Source organism: Pleurodeles waltl, chromosome 3_1 (assembly GCF_031143425.1).
Source record: "Pleurodeles waltl isolate 20211129_DDA chromosome 3_1, aPleWal1.hap1.20221129, whole genome shotgun sequence".
Taxonomy (NCBI): Eukaryota; Metazoa; Chordata; class Amphibia; order Caudata; family Salamandridae; genus Pleurodeles; species Pleurodeles waltl.
The window spans coordinates 1,778,731,631-1,778,754,856 of NC_090440.1; the positions used below are offsets into that span (position 1 = coordinate 1,778,731,631).

At 44.5% G+C, this 23,226-nt stretch overlaps 1 protein-coding gene across 1 annotated transcript in view; it reads right to left on the bottom strand.

The window, feature by feature from the left end:
* The window catches only part of TMEM41A (transmembrane protein 41A), a 164,850-nt gene that overhangs the window by 44,923 nt on the left and 96,701 nt on the right, over positions 1-23,226 (bottom strand). The window lies entirely within an intron of this gene.

Consider the following 23,226-nt stretch of genomic DNA (forward strand, 5'->3'; position numbering starts at 1 on the left):
CTTCAAAGCACTATGCCAGGTGCATAAGGCATTGCATCAGTCTGGCTCAGGATATATAAGGACTGTCTTTTCTTGGTATACCCCCAGCAGAGCCTTGAGATCAGTAGGGAACAAGAAGGTAAATACCCCCCGATTTAGGATGGACAGATTGGTGGGGAGGGTAAGCCTTCTCAGTGGTAGCAGCTAGGCTTTGGAACAAGCTACCACAGTACATCAGAAGGATTCACATCTAGAATTTTGCAGGGGAGTCAAAACCTGGCTATTTAAGACTGTTAGGAAGGTCTGGGAAAGAACTTCTTTATTGCACCAAAGGCTTGCTCACACGAGTGCCAGAAGTATCAAAGATCTGTTTTGCATTTCTTAAATAGCGAATTTTAAGAAATCGCTATTTAAGAAATGCAAAATGGGATGTATGAAATTTGCAATTCGGTAATAGCGATATCTTAAAATTCGCAATCGCTATTACTGAATTGCAGTTAGAGAATGGGACTCCATTCATCCCTATGAGCCGGTGTGCGAATGGTTTTGCATTTCCCATTTTGCGAATTCCAGTTAGGAATTCTCAAATCAGGTAATGCAAACTCCAGGGTGCTGGGGGCCTAAGGCCCCTCCAGATGCACCCGAAAAAAATATTTGGGGGCATGTGTACTCTACATATTTTAAAAAATGCATTTATAATGCATTTTTAAGAATTGCACATGCTTACCACCAAATTGGATGTGGTGGCAATTGCATTTCCTAAATGCCCAATTCACATTTGGGAAATGCTGGATACATGTGCTTTGGAAATCGCAAATAGGAATTCCCTATTTGCGATTTCCTATTTAGAGAATTGCAATTTGCGATTCTCTAAATGGGGTCGCAATTTTAAGGAATCGTTATTTTTGTGATTCCTTAAAATTGCACAGCGAATGCCTTTCATACATCTTGAAAGGCATTTTTGCATTTGCATACAGCCGATTTTTGTGATTCGCCCCGTTTGCGAATGCAAAATTGCTTGATACATCTGGCCCCAAGTGCTTAGATACCCGTTCAGTTGTATGCACGTTACAAATGCACATAAATAAGACGGATCTGCTTTGCATGATTACAAACTGTCACGGGGAACGGGTTGGTACCTAGCCACTACAGCTACAAAGATCCTGTAAAACCAAAAAGTAGATGGCACTGTGAGGAAACGAGGAAGTGATTTAAATCTACATCTTTAGTAGCAGCAAGTTTTATGGCATGCAAACCAGGAGCATAATGGTGGCAAGACTTTCTCATTGAAACCTATCCCAAAGTTGCACAAGAAGAACAAGCATGAAAATGACTATGATTCCTAAGGTGGGCAAGTGTCCATCAGAATTTACATCAGAACTAATTACCGTAAATTAACGACTGGGACATGACAACTTGTGAGATAAGGAAGACGAGAAAACGATTGGCACTAGATAGTGAGAGCCACTTCTTGAACTAAGTTAGAAGATAGGACATATTGAAGCATAGGGTGAGCCCAATAAAGTTTGCATCTTTTAGGGAAGTGGAAGAAGATACAGAAGAGGGCAGGGGTAAGAAGCTACATGGACACTTTTTTCATGTAGCTGGACACATTTCCCACCACCTCCAATACGCCTCGGGAACCAGGGTGGCTTTCCTGACTTGATCTCCAATTTATATCACTTTAGCATTTTTATTTATTATTCATTCAAAATTAACGATTACATATGTAAAAAAAAAAATAGGATTAAATATGTTTTCATGCACTCTTTTGTTCAAAGGATAGCATTTCCCATAGGGATTTGCAAGAGGTTGTGACAGATTTCTTCTAACTGTTGATTAAACGTGTGAGAGAAAGTCTGAGGAGAGGCTACTGTAATGGCAGATCTCTACTCTCATTCATTGCTGTGTGGTTGCTGTCCATCTGGTCGGGGAAACATTTCTTTCCAAGATATCTTGATCATCTAATCAAATTTAAATCACAATAGGGAACTTCTGCATACTCACTTCGAGCTTTTTTTCAGATGGGGGTTGTCCTCTTGGTTTTTGAAAGCTCCCTGGTGGAATGATATCCACTGTAATAGAAGCTTGAAACTGGTGTATTCATCTGTTGCTACACTGATCACTGGGGAATAGCTTTTCGATCAGCAACTGTTTCCAGCAGATGCCTGCTAGGTTTCCATCAGCTGATCATCACATCTGTAATTCACCCAGACAGTGCCTGCGTAAATTCAGCTGATCAGGTTGCATTAATTACATATGTGCTAATCCATCCTGGATCTCTTGTCTTAATCCCTTTCAGGATGACTGGCCAGATAACTTCCTTAATCCCTTCCAAATCTCTTGCATTCTCTCCAAACCATCACAAAGATAAATTAAAATCTGGGTGGAACCCCTTGGGAAGCTTGCTGAAGATGGACAAGCTGATACCCTTCCAGCTAGTCTATCCCGGCTAGACCTTCCAAGGACACTGGCTCAACTGTTTCCAATAATTACATAATTTGGGACCTGGAGGATATCTGTGCACCACAAACTCATTTGTTGTTGGTCCAAACCTTCCCAACCTTGGTGTTCAGATGAACTGTTTAACAGGAAAATGCACCACAACACAGATAAACCTTGGTGATCCACCGTGCACTCAATCCAAATGACCATACTTCAAACCACCAGGGAAAACTACAAGAAAGTGATTCCAACTTTGAAAAACAATATTATACGAAACCAATAACACAGATATGTCTTATTCAAATATATTTGTGAGAATATGCACACACCACAAAGAAGTCCTCCTTGGTTCAGTCTACACCCAGCTGCAACAAGGTTATGGATTTTTTCCAACAACAAATGAAACTGTTACAAGACAAAATATAACCTCCCACTGAACAGAAGTCAATACACACCAAGAAACCTCAGCCACCAAGGCCTCCTTCTCGCTCTTAACTACAGAAGATCCCAAGAACAGAGTTACATTTCTGAAATCCACACACTACTTTGAGGACTCAATCCCAGCATAAATCACCAAATCTAATTTTCACCTTTTCATGAAAAGTATTGCTTATATTTATCAACACTTCCCTATTGATGTGTTTTTGTAGGTTTGCAAAATATGGCTCAGTTTTTAGAACCCTACACCCACAGGCCAAAGCACAGTCTGAGCTAGCTTACCAAATTGAGACCGTGAATCTTGCAGATTGTACCCACATGTTACATGATGATGGTGCTTTCGAGGAAATTATCAATCCTGTGAGACTAGATTACTATTTGGTGTATTAGTGAGTTCCAGAACTCTTTTCAACATGGATGGACATACAGAAGGAATCCACATTTTATAATTTAAAGACTTTATACAATTTAATTATTAATTTAATGCATACGACACATATAAATGAACCTATAAAATTAAGCAGTAGCGGCAAAGCAAATAATTAGCAAAATATCAAAAAAGGGCAACATTTTGATGGTTCCTCAGTTTATCATTGGATCAAATGATGGATCTAGTCTTTGCTCACCAACCCCTCACTTCTATGACTAACCTAACACATACTTTTCTAATTAATTAGAAAAGAGCAGATCTCATGATGAATGGTTTAAAATGCAGGAATTAGCATTCTACTTCTGTTACATCTTCACTATATCCTATCACACATTATAAATAACCTAAATACAAATAACTGATAATCTATCAACCTATAATAAAGCAAACATCTTGTACATGAGCAATCAATATTAAATGTATCATATTTATAGTATGAAAAATGTGGAGTAAGACACATGCATATAGGAATATATGAAAGAATAACAGAATTCTGTGTGAAAGGACAAGCTGATAAAATAATAAAAACATCTCCACTAGAATAAAGCATGGGCTAAAATAAGAAGAATAAAAATACATACCTTGGAGTAAAAGGGCACAAGCTGGAGGCCTAAAGTAAAATAGGGTGCCTGTGCAATAGCTAAAGTAACCTCAGGACACCCTCTCCATTGTTGGTTCAAAGAGTGGATGTCCCTAATAAAACCTAAAGCAAAACTGGCATTTCTACATCTAGAACGTTGAAATCAAGTCTAAAATATGTACAAAGAAATATCTATGTTGACAAGCAAACAGACCAACATACAGGCCAAATGAAAACTGGTCAATTTAGAATTTAAAAACATATCAATCAATATTAGGCCAAATGTCAGCAGTTCAACAATAATCGTGGTCCTTTAGAAAATCGCCAATTTCATCAATCGTTATAGAATCCAGGAAAAGACACCAGTTTAGCAGCTGTTAATGAAACCGATTTGTTGACAAAGAAGGCAAGAGAGCACTCATGTTCCACTGCCTCAGCTCCAGCTGAGGCTGCAGCATCCCTTGAGGTGCCAGGTGTTCTAGCACCAAGATCCACTTGATTCCCCAAAGGGCGACTTATAGGAAGCTTTCTGAACAAACGCAATCTCAATTTGCATGTCTGATAATGAGCTCTCAGCAAGAACATCAACTAATCAGCATTCAAAGAAGGTATGCGCTGCGTAGCAAGACATACATCTGGTGCATGCTCTAAAGGGCACCACAAGCAATGAAGGACGGGCTGCACTCAGTTCAAAACCAGTCTGAATGAGAGAGACCAGTTGCACTCCAGGTCTTTCAGGAGTGGTGCTCTAAAGTACTGCATCATGCGTTCATGGCACAGTTGGGCTGGTGAAATCACCATCAGTCTTCCTTGTTGGTCTATTGAGTTGGCAGTAAGAGCACATTACTGCAACAGGTGACAATCTGGGATAACGAAAAGACGTAGGCAATTCTGACTCGCATCCCACAACAGTTCTCTTTTTTCAGAACTACATAGCTCCCATTCGAGAGCACTTGGAACACTGAACGAATCGAAGGGACAGGAACTCCCTTCAGAAAACAGACTAAATTTGCTACTGAAGCACTGCATGCTTCGTGCAAGGACAGCTGTTTATAAATCATCAAGTGGCTCAGAGAAGTCTCACACTCGCTTCTGCTAAGAAAGACCTCTTTCATGCCACTGAAGAACAAGTTACTTACCTTCGGTAACGATTTATCTGGGAGAGATATATTCTAGTTGCAGACTCCTTACCTTAGAATTTACCCCAGGCGTCAGACTGGATCCGGAGATTTTTCTTCAAGCAGTACCTTTGTGCACTGTTAGGTGGCGTTGTTCACGTCTGCGTGCGTCGTTGGCGTTGTGGTCGCAATGATAACATCACAGTTGTATATAGGCGCCACCCCAATGTGCTGATGTCAGTTTCTTTTCACGACTTTCCACGCTAGTAGCGCGAGCCATGAAGAACACTGAGAATGGTGTGCTAGAACTAGGGCACTGAAAAGGGAATACCTGTCCCTAGAAATCAGTTTGCAGTGAGGGGAGGATGGGCGGGTCGGTAAGGAATCTGCAACTAGAATAGGTCTTAACCGGATAAATTGTTACTGAGGGTAAGTAACTTGTTCATCTGATAGACTTCTAGTTGCAGATTCCTTATCTTATAACAGATAACCAAGCAATACCATCCTCAGCGGTGGACTGCGAGTGGAGATCATACTAGAAAGGCCTGCAGGACCGAACAGCCAAAGTAGCAATCTCTGCAGACCTGACTGTCCAGGCAGTAATATTTAGTGAACATGTGCAGGGATGCCCACGTTGCTGCCTGTCAGATATCCAGGACAGGACCTACGCGTACCAAAGCTGTGGTGGCAGCAGTTGCTCTGGTGAAGTGAGCACACAAGCCCTCATGGGGTTGCTTCTTTGCCAAAGAGTAGCACATTTTGATGCAGAGCAGTACCCATCGCAAGATGGTACGCTTTTGCACCTCCTTCCCTTTCTTCGCACCCACATATCCAACAAAGAGTTGATTGTTCACCCGGAAAACTTCAGTACGATTGATGCAGAATGCCAACGCCCTTTTTGTATCCAGATGGTGGAGTCTCTCCTCTTCATGAGAGGGATGTGGGGGTGCGTCAAAAGTAGGCAGAATGATGGAATGGCCTATATGAAAGGGCGTAACAACCTGAGGAAGGAAGGAGGCCCTTGTACGGAGTACCACTTTGTCAGGGTGGACAGACAAAAATGGAGGCTCACTTACTCTGCGAGCAGAGGTGATGGCAATATGAAAAGTAATCTTGATTGTTAGAAGCCGCAGGGGACAATTGTGCAGCGGCTCAAAAGGAGCACACATAAGTTAAGTTAGGACCAGGTTCACGTCCCACTGGGGCAAAATGGACTGGGTCGGCGTAAACGAATGGGCGAGTCCCCTAAAGAACCTTCCAACAATGGGAGACTTAAATAAGGAAGGTTGGTCTGGCAATCTAAGAAAGGCTGAAATAGCCGATAAGTAACCTTTAAGGGTGCCCAAAGCAGAGGCATCCTAGGACAAAGAAAGAATTAACAAGAGAACCTCAGAGAGAGGTGCAGAAAGGGGATCAACAAAATTGTTGGTACACCATGCCACAAAATTATGGCAACAACAGGTATATACCGTTTTTGAGGAGGGACACCTGGCTGCCAGAATAACATCACAGACTTTGGGTAGAAGGTCAAAAGCTGTCAACTGCTGCCGCTCAATATCCAGGCAAGAAGGCTAAGACTGAATATTTTCAGGTGGAGAACCGTCCCCTGCTGCTGCGACAGAAGATCCGCCGGAAGGGGTAGTCTGATTGGAGAATCTGTAACCGGGCTCAGTAGTCCTGGATAACATACTCTTCGTGCCCAGTCTGGAGTCAAAAGGATTACTTGGGTCTGGTCACTCTTGATCTTCTTCAGACCAGATGTGGTACAAGTGGGAAGGCGTAAAGGAGGTCTGAGTCCCATTTGAGATGAAGTGTCGCAGTGCGAGTGCCGCCTCGGAAAGGCCAAAGTGCAAAACAGTTGACATTATGTATTCTCTGCGGAGGCAAACAGATCTAACCATGGCACTCCCCACTGCTGAAAGAGGCCTTGTGCCACCTCCAAATGGAGATGCCATTCGTGATCGACTCTGCATCAATGGCTGAGCTCATCTGCTCTGGCATTCACAGAGCACGCCAGATGTTGACCCACCAGGATTATGCCCTGATGTTCCAGCTGTGTCCAGAGGAGCAGAGGCTCTTGAGAAAAAGACCACGATCCCACTCCACCCTGCTTGTCGCAGTGTCATATGGCGGTAGTGTTGTCCGTGAACACTTGCATCACTTTCCCTTTTAGAGAGGGAAGGAATGCTTTCAATGCAAGCCTGATCGCCTGGAGCTCCAAAAGAGCCTTCTGATCTCTGCCTCTTACAACTGGCTGCCCCATCTCAGGAGTGATGCATCGGTCACTACTGTAAGATATGGTTGGGGAAGGAAGAGGGATCTGCAGTTGACCCAATTGCGATTTGAAAGCGACCACTGCAAGTCTTTCGCAGTTCCCCCCGAGATCTGGACCAAGTCAGAGGGATTCCCCTGATGCTGCGCCCAACTGGAATTTCAGGTCCCACTGCAGAGCCCGCAAATGCCATTTGGTATGTGTAACCAGCACGATGCAGGAGGTCATAAGGCCCAGCAGCCTCAGAGTCATTCTGACCAAAATCAAGGATAGCGGCTGACACATCGGACACATAGCCTGAATTTCCTGGAGTCGCTTTTCAGGAGGACAGGCCTGAAACTGCACTGTGTCCAGGACAGCTCCAATAAAAGGGAGCACCTGAGAAGGAGTCAGGTGGGACTTCAGCATGTTTATATTGAACCCCAGTAAGGGGAGAAGGGTCCCCATAGTCTGAAGGTGGGAGATGACTTTGAGGAGTGTTCGCCTTCAACATCCAGTTGTCAAGTTAGGGGATTAGTGAAACCCCTAACCTGTGCAGATGAGTTGCAACCACCGCTATCACTTTTGTGAACACCTGAGGGGCGCTGGTAAGACCGAAGGGGAGAATGGTAAATTGAAAGTGCTTCTGACCTACCACGAATCGCAAGTAGCATCTATGGGCAGGACATGTCCATGAGAGATAGCTGGACATCCCCTGAAAAAACTGATGTCCTCAACCAAGCATGGTGCCTCAAGGTCACCGTCGATGCAACCGATCTGCCCATTGAATTGGACGTGTCCAGCCCACAACAAATCGTGAACTTAGCCGCATCCCTCCCATCAGCAATGGCTTGGGAGATGATGGCCCGGGCCTCCTCCGGGACTGCGGCAATACCTGCGCGACCATATGCCACAATGAATGGGTGTAGTGGCCCAAAAGGCATGTGGTGTTCACGGACCGCAATGCCAGACTGGAGGAAGAAAACATTTTCTTCCTAAGTTGATCCAGTCTTTTTGATTCCTTCTCCAGGGGAGCAGATGGGAATGCGCCAGAGGAAGAAGTCTGGATGACAAGACCCTCAGGCGTAGCGTGTTGGGACAGGAATTTAGGGTCGTTTGGGGTGGGCTGATGGCAGTGGGTGATTGTCCTATTCACAGGAATCCCTGTGCTTGGTCTGGACCAAGTACCCAGAAGGACCTCAGTGAGGGCTTCATTAAATGGAAGGATATGCTTCGAAGTGGAAGCCTCAAGCAGAAGCACCTCTGTCAGGAGATTACTCCTGACTGCAACAGAAGGAAGCTCAAGGCTAAGGACTTAAGCCGCCCTACTGACCACGATGAAGTAAGTTGCTCCCTCTGCTGCAGCCACAGTAGGAGAAGAAAGCATGCCAGCGTCTGGAGAAGTATCCAGACAACTAGCCTCGCCCAATTCCTGTGCCCAGCCAAGTCATGGTTGTCTAGCTGGAACGCCAAAGGGTCCAGCGTCCCCTCCAATCCTTCCCCATATTCGTACCCATAATAAAGAGGGTCAGAACCTGGGGTGAGCAGACCCCATTGAAGTCAAATTCGGCATTGAGTGATGCCGTTCTGGCTCCAGGTGGTCAGGGATGAGGATTGGGTTGACGTAGATTGTGGGCCCAACCGACGTCAAGAGCATCAATGTTTTTGCAGGGGAAGGTCACGGCACGACTGGCATCAGCATGGATCAAACATTGGATCCGTAGGGGCCTTCAGTGGCTGGGGCCGAAGCTGCCAGCACAGAACCCAAGGGGCTCCTATCCAATCCCCCGGGCCCTAAAGGTACTGCAGCGGAGCCGGTATGCCCAAAGATGAGGCGCATGGCTTCATAAAATATTTTCAGCTGGGCAGGAGTGGCTCCGGCTCTCAGGAAGTCAGGGAGGCTTAGGACTGACCCAGAAGTAGGCTCCGCGGACTAAGGTCTAGAGCATCAACGGACTTCCTGCACCACATCAGCCAAGAAAGAGGATGAAGTCGAAGAACGTTTGGCCTTCTTCGATGACTTATGATCGGAGTGTCCCATAGATTTAGAATGGGACGGCGAAGAGTGGTGATAGCTCCGTGAGTGGTCTCGTGACCTTCCTCCCGAACAAGACCGGGAGTGATGCGGAGTCAAGCGCTGAGCTTTAAGGACTGCTCCCTCAAGGCCTTCGGGCTCATGGCCCGGTACTCGAGCACAACTTAAGGTTGTGGTCACGCTCCAGACACCACAAACACACAAGGTGCGGATCCATCACCGACATCATTAGGTGACAGGAGTCATATGGTTTGAACCGGGTCTTCTGTGACATCCCTTGAAGCACCAAAAAAGTAAACATTAACTACAAAAAGGTTCAAGCTAGTCCAAAAATAACTAAGGGTAGCTCTTCTCAGGATCTGCGCGTGGTGCAGAAAGAAAATAACTGATGGTCCGATTGCTATAATTGCCGGTCCCAGATTTTATTTTTTAAATGCTGGGTTCGCTGCTGGGCACGTCCATCAATGGTTTACAATTCCACCCCCCAGTAGTGAGCTATTGTGATGAACACCACACCTCCCACATGCTGCCAAATTTGAGATGGCTTCCAGACAGACAATCGAACAGGGTGATCTCCTTCCATAGTGGGGACAGCTTTTGTTGAGTGAGGTACTGCGGGACTAATGACTGGGCTGCATCCTCTGATGTTGGAGCAGCCCGAGTTACAGAGAATTTGTTGGGCTGATCATGCGGCTGCTTTGAATGACAATTCAGGGTTACGTATCGGAACAAACTACTTGATACCCTCAGAACATTGAGCCTTTGGTGATGACAAGAATAGCACAAGACGGTACGCATGGGTTCTGTCGTTGGTGGTTTCTTGTATCCTCATCACCACAATATATGTGGTAATGAACTCCCACAGAGCCAGTTTGTTTTATAGTAGTTTTATTGTTTTAGAAACCACCCGAGCTGCTGGGTTCGCAGGCAACTTCAACCTCGTACGCTCAACCGTCTCAACTCCCTCAATAAACATTATATAGGACATTGACTCCACACCAAAATTCTACTTAATATGTCATGAGGCAATGTGGAGTCCAGGATACTACACAAAAGGTTTTATGCCATCTCATTTTAAATTGATATATTATACTTTTAAAACCTAGAGTAATTGATTTTGAATACTGTGTCAAGAAAATAAGGTATGGAAATCAGTCACTATCTTATGGTTATTCCCTCAGCTAAATTAAAATATTGTTTGAACTCCGTATCACTTCTTCTACTTTTAGTTTCTGCATATTTGAATTCTGGGGCTCATTTGCACCACACCGATTACACATATAAATACAGTTTTACACACTTAAGTTTTTGATCACTTGTGAAATCAAATTCATTGGCTTTCCAACAACCAAAATTAGATCATCAGCAAACAAATGCTTTTGCCTTAAATCTAAATTTGATGTCTATATTGGCAAACTTTTCTTAAATCCTGTGTGTTAGTGGATTTATGATGAGCATTGCAGCAAAAAATATGTTATTTTCCTTACATTGGTGTTCTACAGAATATTAGATATTATCTTACATGTGATTACCATGCAACTATATATATATATATATATCTCCATATCCATCCTACGGCGGTTGCCAGTAGGTAGTTCTAGTTAGTTTTTTTTTTTGCCTTCCTAAATCTTTGGCGTCGTTTGAAGAAATTTTCCAAATAAATTGTGCCAGTGATTTGTGTTGCACATGGAACGTTTCAGGGTGATCTGTCAAGCGGGGCAGAGAAAAAGGGAGAGAGGGTGTCAAAAAAAGTGTGTTTCCCTAGTTAATTCCCATAGGAGTTTTGAACACGACTAGAGCCCGAACAGTTACACAGAATTACATCAAATTTGGCAGGAAGCTAGATTTTGTTCCACAGGTTGTGCTTTTTGTTATTTGGTGTAAATCCATTCAGTAGTTTGAGATATTAAAGGGGAAATAAATTTGTGTATCTTGGGCCTAGATTTGTTGCGTAGTTTTCGCTGCGAAGGCCAACAGGAATGCTGTGATTGGCTTGTCGCAACCTCAGCAGAAAGTTGCAGCTGCCATTTTAGGCTGTGCATTTTAGGTTACGCAAGCCCTCAGGGGGTCTTTACATACATACACACACACGTACATATACACACGCGTATATATAACCCCCTCAAGCCCTCCCTGTTTTTTTTTGTCCAATCTCCCTTTACTTCTACCCTCACCAAAACACCCTAAACTCCTGTCACCTCTACCGGAACCTTAAAAAACCCTTACCTCCCTTTTCCTCTACCCTTAATCCTACAAATATCTTCCACCCCTAATTCTACTATCCCCCAAACCCTGAAAACACCTTACCTTCCTTACCTCTTCCTGTACTTAAATCCTGTAAACCCCTTACCTCCAACCCTCCCTAAACCCTATAAACCCCTTCTAGCCTTTACCTCCACAAACCCAGTAATCTCCTTACCTGTTTATCACTATCTGTTCCTTAACCCTATAAACATCTTACCTATCTTTATCACTACCATCCCCTAATCCTTAAAAACACCTTTACTGTTCGACCTGGCAGCTCTTGGCATGGTTTCCCTGTACTTTTTGCTTCTGAGCCCGTTTTTGGCTCTTGTGCTGCAATTCATTTTAGCAGGTTTTGATGCTCTAGTCACTTTACCAGTGCTCAAGTGCAAGTGCTCTATGTCTAAATTGTATTGGTGATTGGTTATCCATGATTGGCATAATTGATTTACTGGTAGGTCCCTAGTAAAGTGCACTAGAGGTGCACAGGGACTGTACATCATCAAATGCTACTAGTAGGCCTGCAGCACTAATTGTACCACCCACGAGTAGCCCTGTAAACATGTCTCAGGCCTGCCACTGCAGTCTCTGTGTGTGCAGTTTTAAACGTCCAATTCGACTTGGCAAGTACATCCACTTGCAGGCCCAAACCTTCCCTTTTACTATATGTAACTCATTCCTAAATCAAGCCATAGGTAGCCGCATGGGCAGGGTGCAGTGTATTTAATAGGTGGGGTATGCATTGATGTGTTCTACATTTCCCAATAGTGAAATACTGCCAAATTCGTTTTTCACTATTGCAAGGCCTATCTCTCTCATAGGTTAACATGGGGACTGCCTTTAAACACCTTTTAAGTGCAGTTTCTCATTGGGAGCAGATAGAGATGGGGAGTTTGGGGTCACTGAACTCGCAATATAAGAATACATATTTAGGTAGCATTGGTTTTTAGATTGTCTGTTTGAAAATGTCACTTTTAGAAAGTGGGCATTTTCTTGCTTAACCATTCTGTGCCTCTGTCTGCCTGTGCAATCCACGTCTGGGTCAGACTGACAGTTGGACTGTTTGTGAATTCCCACTATAACAAATGAAGGTTTAAAGTTCTTAAGGAGGAGTTCCAAGTAGGACTCGTAGATACAGATCAGGTCAACCTAGGCACTTCTGTCTGTAGGAGCAGAAGCCCTCACATACCGGATAGGGTGTCATGCTTCATCCTTGGGCTTGCTCCTCATCGGACCGACGCTGTCAGACACTGCATGGAGGACCATGGGTCCATGCTGCTTCTGAGCTTATAGCAGAGAGAAGATTGTGTTCTCTACTTTTCTCACGTGTAATCGATTCTTGCTTGACTGGGAACCAGTGAATTAAGTGCACTTCAATCCTAAAGTGAGCAAGCAACTTATTGCCTATGCTTTTAAGATTATCATGGGTTTTGGTAGGGAAGCATAAATAAAACATGTCGGTCATTAAAAAAAGAAAATCATTTAAAAGGTAATTCCCTCAACCCCATAGTTAGCTGCAATCCTATACAGTGTTGTGGGTCCATTTCAGTTAGTTGCTTGGACACAGTGATAGCTTAGCCTAGGTTGCGGTCTGTGCCCTTTTACCCAGTATTCATGCTCTGTATTTCTGTATTCAATTTTATTAATTTTTATTATCACTTCTTTAGTGGCATTGTTTTAATTCCATTATTAACTGCTATTCTGCAAAAGCATTCTCATCAGTGCTATGAATGACAATTCTGAGGAAAGAACAGGAAAGCGAGGCACACAGAATAATATTTTGTATTGCCAGCCCCAAGACTGCGTAAACAGTCTAGTGCTTAGGTACATACCAGCATCAGGCTTCTGTACATGAACAAACATGTCCCCTATAAAATCCTCTTGTAGGGCATCAGAGGGGGGTTCTAACCAGAATTTCCATCCATGCAGATTTCCTATAGACCTCAGCCTTTGTGTCTCCACGGATCCTGATCTGGAGACTGTACCAAGTTAACAGGGAGGAGTTGTGCTTCTCATGGACACTGTATGGTCAGATTTGGCTTACACTGCCATGCTCTCACTTAAGGGCTAAAGATTTCGCTTTTAGGTAGGAATTGTGTATTAAAGTTGGTACAAATACGTTGAGGTTGTTTATAGTGACACCTCAGATTTTCACAATCCTAATTTTGTTACTTCTCGTTATTCTAATCATTGCAGCTCATGCATTTTATCATAGATTGCAGCCTTTTCAATAAATGTATTGAAAACTGTCCTACATCACTTTTCTTGCCTATGTGTGTGAGAGACTTGTATGTGGAGAGAAAAGGGTAAGACTTGTTTCCATCACAATTTCCCTGAGGGGTTTTCAGAGCCCATGCAAGGCTGCCACAAATCACCTTCACCGGTTGGGTTTTGGCGAATACTGCTAGTGAGCAGGGAGGGTGGTCTGACAGCTGCCATCTGGTGTAGGAGTGACTCAGTTGCCTACAACAAAGAGGTGCTGCAGCCCCAAATCCAGCAGTCTTGTTAATTTATGAGAGTCATTATGACAGGAGGAGGATACAATGTTTATCCATGTCTAATACTGTTGAGCAATCAAGAACGATCAGAGCAATCACTTATTCTTGGTTAAAGAGGAAAGTAGAATTCCTGACTCACTGACTGATGGTAGAGGTACTAGTGTTCATTCTGTGACGGAGGCAGAACCCATACTAGAAATCACTTATAAGTTTCTGGTGTTCCAGGTGGCGTGAGAGATGTGTGTAACCAAAGGCCTCTGAATTTTAGCCAGGTAGAAAATGTCAGCGTTGAATGGGATGTATTTAGCAGTTCAGGTCAGCACTGGGTTTGTTTAGCACTGGGTTAACAATGAATGTTCGAGTGAATATGGGACTTTCCTTTGTTGAAGAAAGGTACTGTCAAATTTGGAGATAAATTGGTTAAGGCAGTGTCACAGAGTTTAATGACTTTGGCATAAAGGGTTTTGTGAGGAGGGTGCTGTACGGGCTAGCCTTCAAAATGAACAAGTTACTTACCTTCAGAAACGATTTATCTGATAGAGACTTCTAGTTGCAGATTCCTTACCTTAGAATAGATACCCAAGCAATACCACCCTCAGCGGTGGGCTGCGAACGAAGATCATACTAAAAAGTCCTGCAGGACTGAATAGCCAAAGTAGCCGTCTCTGTGGACCTGACTGTCCTGGCACTAATGTTTAGTGAACGTGTGCTGCCTGTCAGATATCCAGGACAGGACTTCTGCATGCCAACATTGTGGTGGCAGCAATTGCTCTGGTGGAGTGAGCACGCAAGCCCTCAGGGGGTTGCTTCTTAGCCAAAGTGTAGCATATTTTGATGCAAAGAAACACCCACTGTGAAATGGTACACTTCTGCACCACCCTCCCTTTCTTCGCACCCACATATCTAACAAAGAGTTGATTATTCACCCGGAAATCTTTGGTATGATTGAGGTAGAACACCAACGCTCTTTTTGGATCCAGACGAAGGAGTCTCTCCTCTTAATGAGAAGGATGTAGGGGTGCATAAAAAGTAGGCAAAATGATGGATTGGCCTACATGAAAAGGTGTGACCACTTTGGGAAGGAAGGAGACCCTCGTACGGAGCACCACCTTGTCAGGGACAACAGACAAGAATGGAGGTTTAGAAGAAGGAGCCAGAAGGTCACTCACCCTGCGAGCAGAGGTGATGGCAACAAGAAATGCAGTTTTAAGAGGAAGGAGCCACAAAGGACAGTTGTGTAATGGCTCAAAGGGAGCACACAAGGAAGGAGCCACAAAGGACAGTTGTGTAATGGCTCAAAGGGAGCACACATCAGATAAGTAAGAACAAGATTAAGGTCCCACTGTGGCATGATACATGGAGTGGGAGGAAACAAATGGGTAAGCCCCTGTGACAGGTAAGTAATATTCTGGGAGGCTTATGTTGTTATGAGCGTACTCCAAATAGGACACTTCACTGGTTCTGATTAAGAATGGGTGATTGTTTTATTGTTCATACAAGACTGTAAGGGAAAGTCTGTTACTAGGGAAAATTTCCACTCTTTGTCCTTCGGTTCCCTTGGAAGTTTTTCCCTTTATTCTCACCACAGGAATATTTCTGTTTTGTCATGGAAAACTCCCACGAGGTAAGAGGGTGAGAGAGAGAGAAAGAAAGAGAAAAAGAGAAAAAGAGAAAAAGAGAAAAAGAGAAAAAGAGAAAAAGAGAAAAAGAGAAAAAGAGAAAAAGAGAAAAAGAGAAAAAGAGAGAAAGAGAGAAAGAGAGAAAGAGAGAAAGAGAGAAAGAGAGAAAGAGAGAAAGAGAGAAAGAGAGAAAGAGAGAAAGAGAAAGAGAAAGAGAAAGAGAAAGAGAAAGAGAAAGAGAAAGAGAAAGAGAAAAAGAGAAAGAGAAAAAGAGAAAGAGAGAAAGAGAGAAAGAGAGAGAGAAAGAAAGAGAAAGAAAAGAAAGAGAAAGAGAAAGAGAAAGGAGAAAGAGAAAGGAGAAAGAGAAAGAGAGAGAGAGAGAAAAATAAGAAGGCTCTATTAGATAGGTTTTTCCTTGTTATCTATAGGTCTCTTATTTATATTTTGTTAGTTCTTTTGTTTTATTCCACTTAGTGCTCCCCCATACGTGAGATTGCAATTTCCTAAAGGTTCTCTTTTCAGTGTTTAGTCTAGCAAAAAAACAAAACAAATGCCAACAGGGAAATAATTCAATTGCTGTTGTTTTATTCACACCGTATGTGAGGTTAGTCCCATTTTGTGCCATTATTTCAGAAACGGTGAGAGTCCCTTCTATTTCTTTTTCCCTCCTGGCACCTCCCCAGCCTTCGCTGTTAAATTACAAATTGGACTGCATAGCCATTTCGTACCTGGAAGGGCCACGCCCCTCCTGGGAGGTGGCTGGCTTCTCCACGCGCCTCCTCCTCTCCGTCTGGGTTGCGTCGTCTCTCTCCTTCACTGCAACTGGTGTTCCGCATCCTCTTTCATTGGTCCCTTCTGCCGCCTTTTTGCATGCCATCTGTCCCTTCTTCGTACTCCTGCTTGCTATTCTCCCACTTGGCTTCCTTCTCTGACCCGTCTTCTTCCCACTCGTCTTTCCTCCTCGCGCCCCATCTTTCCTCCTGTTTCTTTTACTCGTTCTCCTTCCACCGCCCTTCCGAAAGCCTTTCCTCTAATAGCCAGATGTTGGGATCCTCCCTGCGCTCAGTGACTCTAGGAAGGATACTCCTGAGAGTCCCCCCAGGGGGCACTCAGAGTCCACCTCTTGCCGCCGAGTTTCCTGTGCCCTGCCACAGCCCCTTAAGGAACCTAACCACCTAGAGGAGACTTAAAAGAAAAGAAGGCTGGTCCGGCAACCTTAGGAAGGCTGAAATATCCAACAAGTAACCTTTAAGAGTGCCCAATGCAGAGCAGTGCTGGGCTGGGCTAAAGATAGGATGAACAGAAGATTTGTACACCATGCCACAAATTTAGGCCAACAGGCGTATACCGTTTTGGCGGAGGGACACCTGGCTGCAAAGATAACCTCACAGACTTCAGGTGGAAGGTCAAAAGCCATCAACTGTCGCCACTTAATCTCCACGCGTGAAGGACAGGGTTCAGCTGGAGAACCCTCTCCTGTTGCTGCGAAAGAATATCCTCCAGAAGAGGCAGTCTGACTGGAGGATCAGTGGCCATGCTCAATAGTTCTGGATACCATACTTTCTGTGCCCAGTCCGCAGCCACAAGCATTACTTGGGCCCAGTCGTTCTTGATCTTCTTCAGAACTCTGGACAGAAGTGGTATTGGCGGGAAGGCGTAAAGGAGGCCTGAGTTCCACTCGAGATAAAAGGCGTCGCTGAGTGAGTGCCGCCTTGGAAACTCCAACACACAGAACAGCTGACTTTGTATTTCTCTGCAGAGGCAAACAGATCTAACCAAGGCTCTCCCCATTTGTGAAAGAACCTGCGCCACCGCCGGATGGAGATGCCATTCGTGATCGACTATGCATTGACGGCTGAGTTAGTCTGCTCTGGAGTTCAGAGCCCACCAGAAGTTGTGCCACCAGGGATATGCCCTGATGTGTCAGCCATGTCCAGAGGAGCAGAGCTGCTTGACAAAGGGTCCAGGACCCTCCTCTATCCTTTTTGTTGCAGTACCACATGGCAGTAGTGTTGTCTGTGAACACCTGCACTACTTACCCTTTGAGAGAGGGAAGGAATACTTTCAAGGTAAGCCTGATCACCCAGAACTACAGAAGGATGATGTGGCGCGCAGACTCCACCTGAGACTGGAGGCCTCTGATCTCCACCTTTCCCATGTGGCCGTCCCATCCCAGGAGTGATGCTTCTGTCATTACTGTCAGATCTGGTTGGGAAAGGGAGAGGGATCTGCCGTTGACCCAATCCTGATTCGAAAGCCACCACTGTAGATTTTTTATAGTCCCCGCAGAGATCTGGACCATGGCAGAGATAGTCCCCTGATGCTGCGCCCAATGGAACTTCAAGTGCCACTGCAGTGCCCGCATATGCCATCTGGCATGTGTCACTAGCGGGATGCAGGATGCCATGGTGACCAGCAGACTCAGAATTGTTCTCACCAAAATCCAATATAGAGGCTGAAACATCGGAATCATAGCCTGAATATCCTGGACTCGGTTTTCGGGAGGATAGACCCAAAACTATACTGTATCCAGAACAGCCCCGATAAAAGAGAGCGTCTGAGAGTGAGTCAGGTGTGACTTTGGCATTTTTATAGTGAACCCCAGCGTGTGAAGGAGGTTCGCCATAGTCTGAAGGTGGGAGACGACCGTAGCCACAACAGGGAAGAAAGGTGGACTATGGGGGGTGAGGGACAACCAAAAGGCCAAGGGACCGAGCTGTAGCCTGGTTCACCTTAAACTTCTCAAGCGCGGAGGCTTCCTTGGTTCCAAAGAGACAGGTGCCATCAAAAGGCTTGTCCATGAGGGTCTGTTGAACATCCCTTGAAAAACCAGATGTCTTCAACCAGGCATGGCGTCTCAAGGCCACAGTCAACACAACCAATGTACCTGTAGAGTCAGTCGTGTCCAGTCCACATCAAATGGTGAACTTAGCCGCATCTCTCCCATCAGCAACGGCTTGAGAGGCAATAGCCCGAGCTTCCTCCGGGATCTGCGTCAGAACTTGTGTGACCGTATCCCACAAAGAGTGGGTATAGCGGCCCAAAAGGCATGCAGTGACCGCAACGCCAGACTGGAGGAAGAAAACATTGTTTTCCCAAGTTGGTCCAATCTCTTTGATTCACTATCTGGGGGAGCGGAAGGGAATGCACCAGATGACGAGGATGCCTGGATGACAAGGCTCTCAAGCGTGGGGTGTTGGGAAACAAATTTAGGGTCACTCGGAGCAAGCCGATGGCAGCGAGCGATTATCCTGTTCACAGGAGCCCCTGTGCTGGGTCTGGACCAAGTATCTAGAAGGACATCAGTGAGGCCTTCATTGAAGGGGAGGAGAGGCTCCAAGGTGGAAGCCCCAGTTTGAAGTGCCTTTGTCAGGAGATTCGTCCTGACCGCTTCAGTGCGCAGCTCTAGGCCAAGAACCTCAGCTGCCCTACTGACCACCATAGAATAAGAGGCTCCCTTCGCCATAGCAATGGTAGGAGGAGAAAATATGCCAGCATCTGGAGAAGTATCCAGACCACTAGCCTTTCCCAGCTCCTGTGCCCAGTCTCCGAATTGGGGTTATCTAGCTGGCATTCTAACGGGCCCAGCGTCCCCTCCAATCCTTCCTCGTATTCGTACTCAGAGTAATAAGGGTCCAAATCCAAACTGGGGTGAGAAGACCCAATCGAAGTCGGAAGCAGCGTCAGCTGATGCCGTTCAGGCTCCAGGTCATCGGGGAGAAGGATTGGGTCAATATCAACTGTGGGCACAACCAACTGCAGCGGTCACAATGGTACGACAGTCGTCGGCACGGATCTGGTAGCAGATCCGGAGGAACCCTTTGGGGCACAGACCAAAGCTGCCGGCAGGTAACCCGACTGGCCCCCTTCCGAAACCCCATGCTCCGACGGCGCTGCTGAGGGGGTAGGACTGCCCAAATATGAGGCGCATGGCCTCATAAGACTCCTTGAGTTGGGCAGAGGCTGCCCCGAACCCCCGGAAACTCAGGAAGGTGCGGAGCGGACCCAAAAGAAGCGTTGACACTCATCCCCCATTCCATTGACCGAGCGACGTGGTGAAGTCGAAGAAAGCCTGGCCTTCTTCGACTTCTTTTTCTTACCCGAATGACCTGAAGATTTCGATGACGATGAGTGGTGGTGACTCCACAAACTGTCTCAAAACCTTCCTCTCGAGCGATGCGGAGTCGAGTGCCACGCCGCCATGAGCTTTAGGGACCGCTCCTTCAAAGCCTTCGGGAGCATGGATCGGCACTCGTAACACGACTTCACCAGACACCAAAAACAGACTTGTTGCGGATCCGTCACCAACATCATATGGTGACAGGCCTCACAAGGCTTGAACCCGGTCTTCGGGGCCATCCTGGATGCACCAAGGATCACCACAATAACTTCACAAAAGGGTAGAATTCAGTCCAAAAATGACCAGGGTAGCTCTTCTCTGGATCAGCGCATGGTGCAGAAAAAAAAAGAACTGATGTTACTTCGCCGAGGCAGCGCCTGTATACGACCCTGACATCATCGCGCCAACAACGACCGACGGCACGCAAAGGTACTGCTCAAAGAAAAATCTCCGGATCCAGTCTGACGCCTGGGAAATTCTAAGGTAAGGAATCTTCAACTAGAAGTCTTGATCAGATACTGTAAATTTCACACCCTAGAACATAAGTGAAGCTTGTTTTAAATCAAAGATACAGCTTAAAGTAGGTCAAAGGAGAGTGGCAAATAGGTTTTATCTGATGGAAAGTATGTTACTGTAGAACTGTGTCATTGGCTTGGCACAAAGTAGCTGAGATAGGGGAAGAAGCGTAGGCTTCCCTGTTTTCAGCTTTTATTTATTGCAAAATCTGGCAGTGTTTTACCAGCTCCTTGCTCAATTTTCAAATGCTGTTAAAAATCAGTGTTTACGTTTTGTGTGCTAAGAAATTCAAGGGGACTGTTTTCCCACAGTTCTGCTTTAGTTACCTACATCCCCTCATTTATTGGTATTTTCAAGTCTACCTTCCTTTTCACCCCACCCCCATTTCCCCATAGTACCCTTTCTTTTATATACTGTTACTTCTCTCACCTTCCTATCATATTTTCCAGCACTCAACAGGCTATTCCCCACCCCATGTCAATGATATGGATGTCTGGAGGTGTTTGCGCCTCATTATGATTTAATTGCAGCAGATAAAATAATAATGAGGTACATTTAACACACCATTCTGTTCTTCATTTCTATTTTCAAATGGCAATCATTAACTCAAAAAAGATTTTCCACTTATGACATGATGTATATGCTGTAACATATTCTATGCTCATTATTGTCAGTTATTGCTAAGTTGTCCTGTCCTTTGTCTCAAGGTAACTAGAAAGGTCTACTAAACACAATAGACACAATGTTATGTATAATCATAGGGGGGATAACCTGCTGAGAATTAATATGCATACCTTTGCTTGCATGAGTTTAAGTGATCTTGAATTGTGCTCCTATACAGAAAAACAGCTTAGTAAAGAAACTTCATGACCTAAAGGGGGACCTTTGGCCGTTTGACTATGTAGGTCTCACTATGAATTAAGTCAACCAGTGCAACATAGGAAGGTGAACTGGTAAATGTAGGAAGAACAAAAAGTATGGTATTTACTTCTGTGAAAGGTTCTTTCTCCCCTCTGGTGTGTTTTTAACATTGATAGGCCTTGATTATGAGATGTTGCGTTTATTTGGAAGTCAGTGTGAAGGCTGCTGATCGCGGATTTCTGCCTGGTGTTTGGGACAGTGTCTATTAGGAGTTTGAGGGAGAAAGGACTGTGGGGTCACATACTGACCAGTTATGCGAGGTAGAGTAAGGTGCCCAGCAAGGATAGGGGGTAGTTTGGTACTTTTAGTGGGTTCCCCGTCCCTCCAGGCACCTGTGCTCCTTCCCACAGAGCAATGAATTGGGGGGAGGGGGGGGGGGGGGGGGGAGGGGGCAGTTTTGTCTGTATAGACTCTCGCTCACCGACCTACCAGCCAGCTCATTTATAACATCCTTTTCTACTCAGCGGGAGTAGAACTTATGTACTGGGGATGAAAAGGGCCTAACAGGAAACCACACACAGGAGGATGCTGGCTCTTCTGTTTGGAGTGTTCCCCTAGTACTACAGACCAGAGAGAGAGAGAGAGAGACAAAGAACTCACATTGAGGGAGGGATGCTGGACCTTTTGTTGCAGTGTGCTAGTTGGACTATAAACAAAAAGGAAAGCCAACCAGTTACCACAGTATTACAGCATACTGCGAATACCAGAACAGACTAGAGGCTGTACTCAAACAGTGTAACAGTATCTCTAAAGTGACATGATTTGGTTCATTGTGGCACTGAGCACATGGCTCAAAGCCATGTTGTTTTGCCATAACGTGCCCTAGCCAAAGGACAAAGTGAAAAAAACAGCAAGGAATCTCCTGGAAAACAAAGGGTAGAATTAACACAGCACCACAGTACAGCAGGCATGAGCACCAAAAAAGCAGGCTATAATCCACACACAAAGCGGAAAATTGAAATGTGCCCATATACAGATCATCAAATACCTATAGGTGGGCTTTACAAAGGTGCGAATTTTAGCCACTTAGACAAGCCGTTCCCAGTTCCACTTTTAGGTGACAAGGACTTATCCTTCATAAATCAAACATTCTTCTTTCTGCTTTCTCCTTTGTGTGTATTTTAAATATTTTCCTCAGTTAGTAGCAAATTAAAGTCTCACTTAAAAACACTTTACTTTTGAGGATGGTTTGTTTAGTTAAAATTAGTTCATGCTAAATCATTGCTGAGTAGTATGCATTTCACAAATATTCTTAAATCAAAAAACGTGGAACAAACGTGTCACACAAACTGGGTTTCTATTAGATTTTTGTTTAAGGATCAGGAGCAAGCCAGGCACTGAATCAATGATTCTCTTTCCACGTATTGCCTGAATGAAACGATCTAGAGCATACTGGGCACCTGCAAAAGGGGTTCTCTTTCCACCTATTGCCTGAAAAACTGAGAAGGGAAAATTAACAACTTGAAAACTGCAACTACACATTATTCCGCATTTCGACCTTCAAAATCATCTGGAATCGGTGGGTAATTGCTCACTGGGGACAATACCAATGCTAGCGGGAATGTTGGCTCCTATTTTTGATTTTACTTGCCACAAAAAATATAAATAAATAAATCATTGGACTCACAATGAAGGGATTGATGTATATATATATATATATATATATATATATATATAATATTGCACAGCAAACTACATTTTCATCCATTCATATGTAACGTTTCTCAAAAGCTGTTAGTGTAATTTGTGGCATTAGAAGTAAGTATCAACTGCAATAGTTCCTCTTTATTTGGGATATAACTACGGCTATCATTCCTATTCAAACATAATGAAAATATTTTCACTGCCTAATGTTCATTTATTATTTAAATGAATTAATTTAGTAAGTGTTACTGAATCTAGTGGTCAGTTAAAAAAAAAAATAGGACTTAAATTTAGCATAGATTTAGATTTATTATTATTCAAAAGAGCTTCTGATTTAGTAAAATGCATACTTTTAAATGTATTGTGTGTGAAGTCCATCTACTGACCA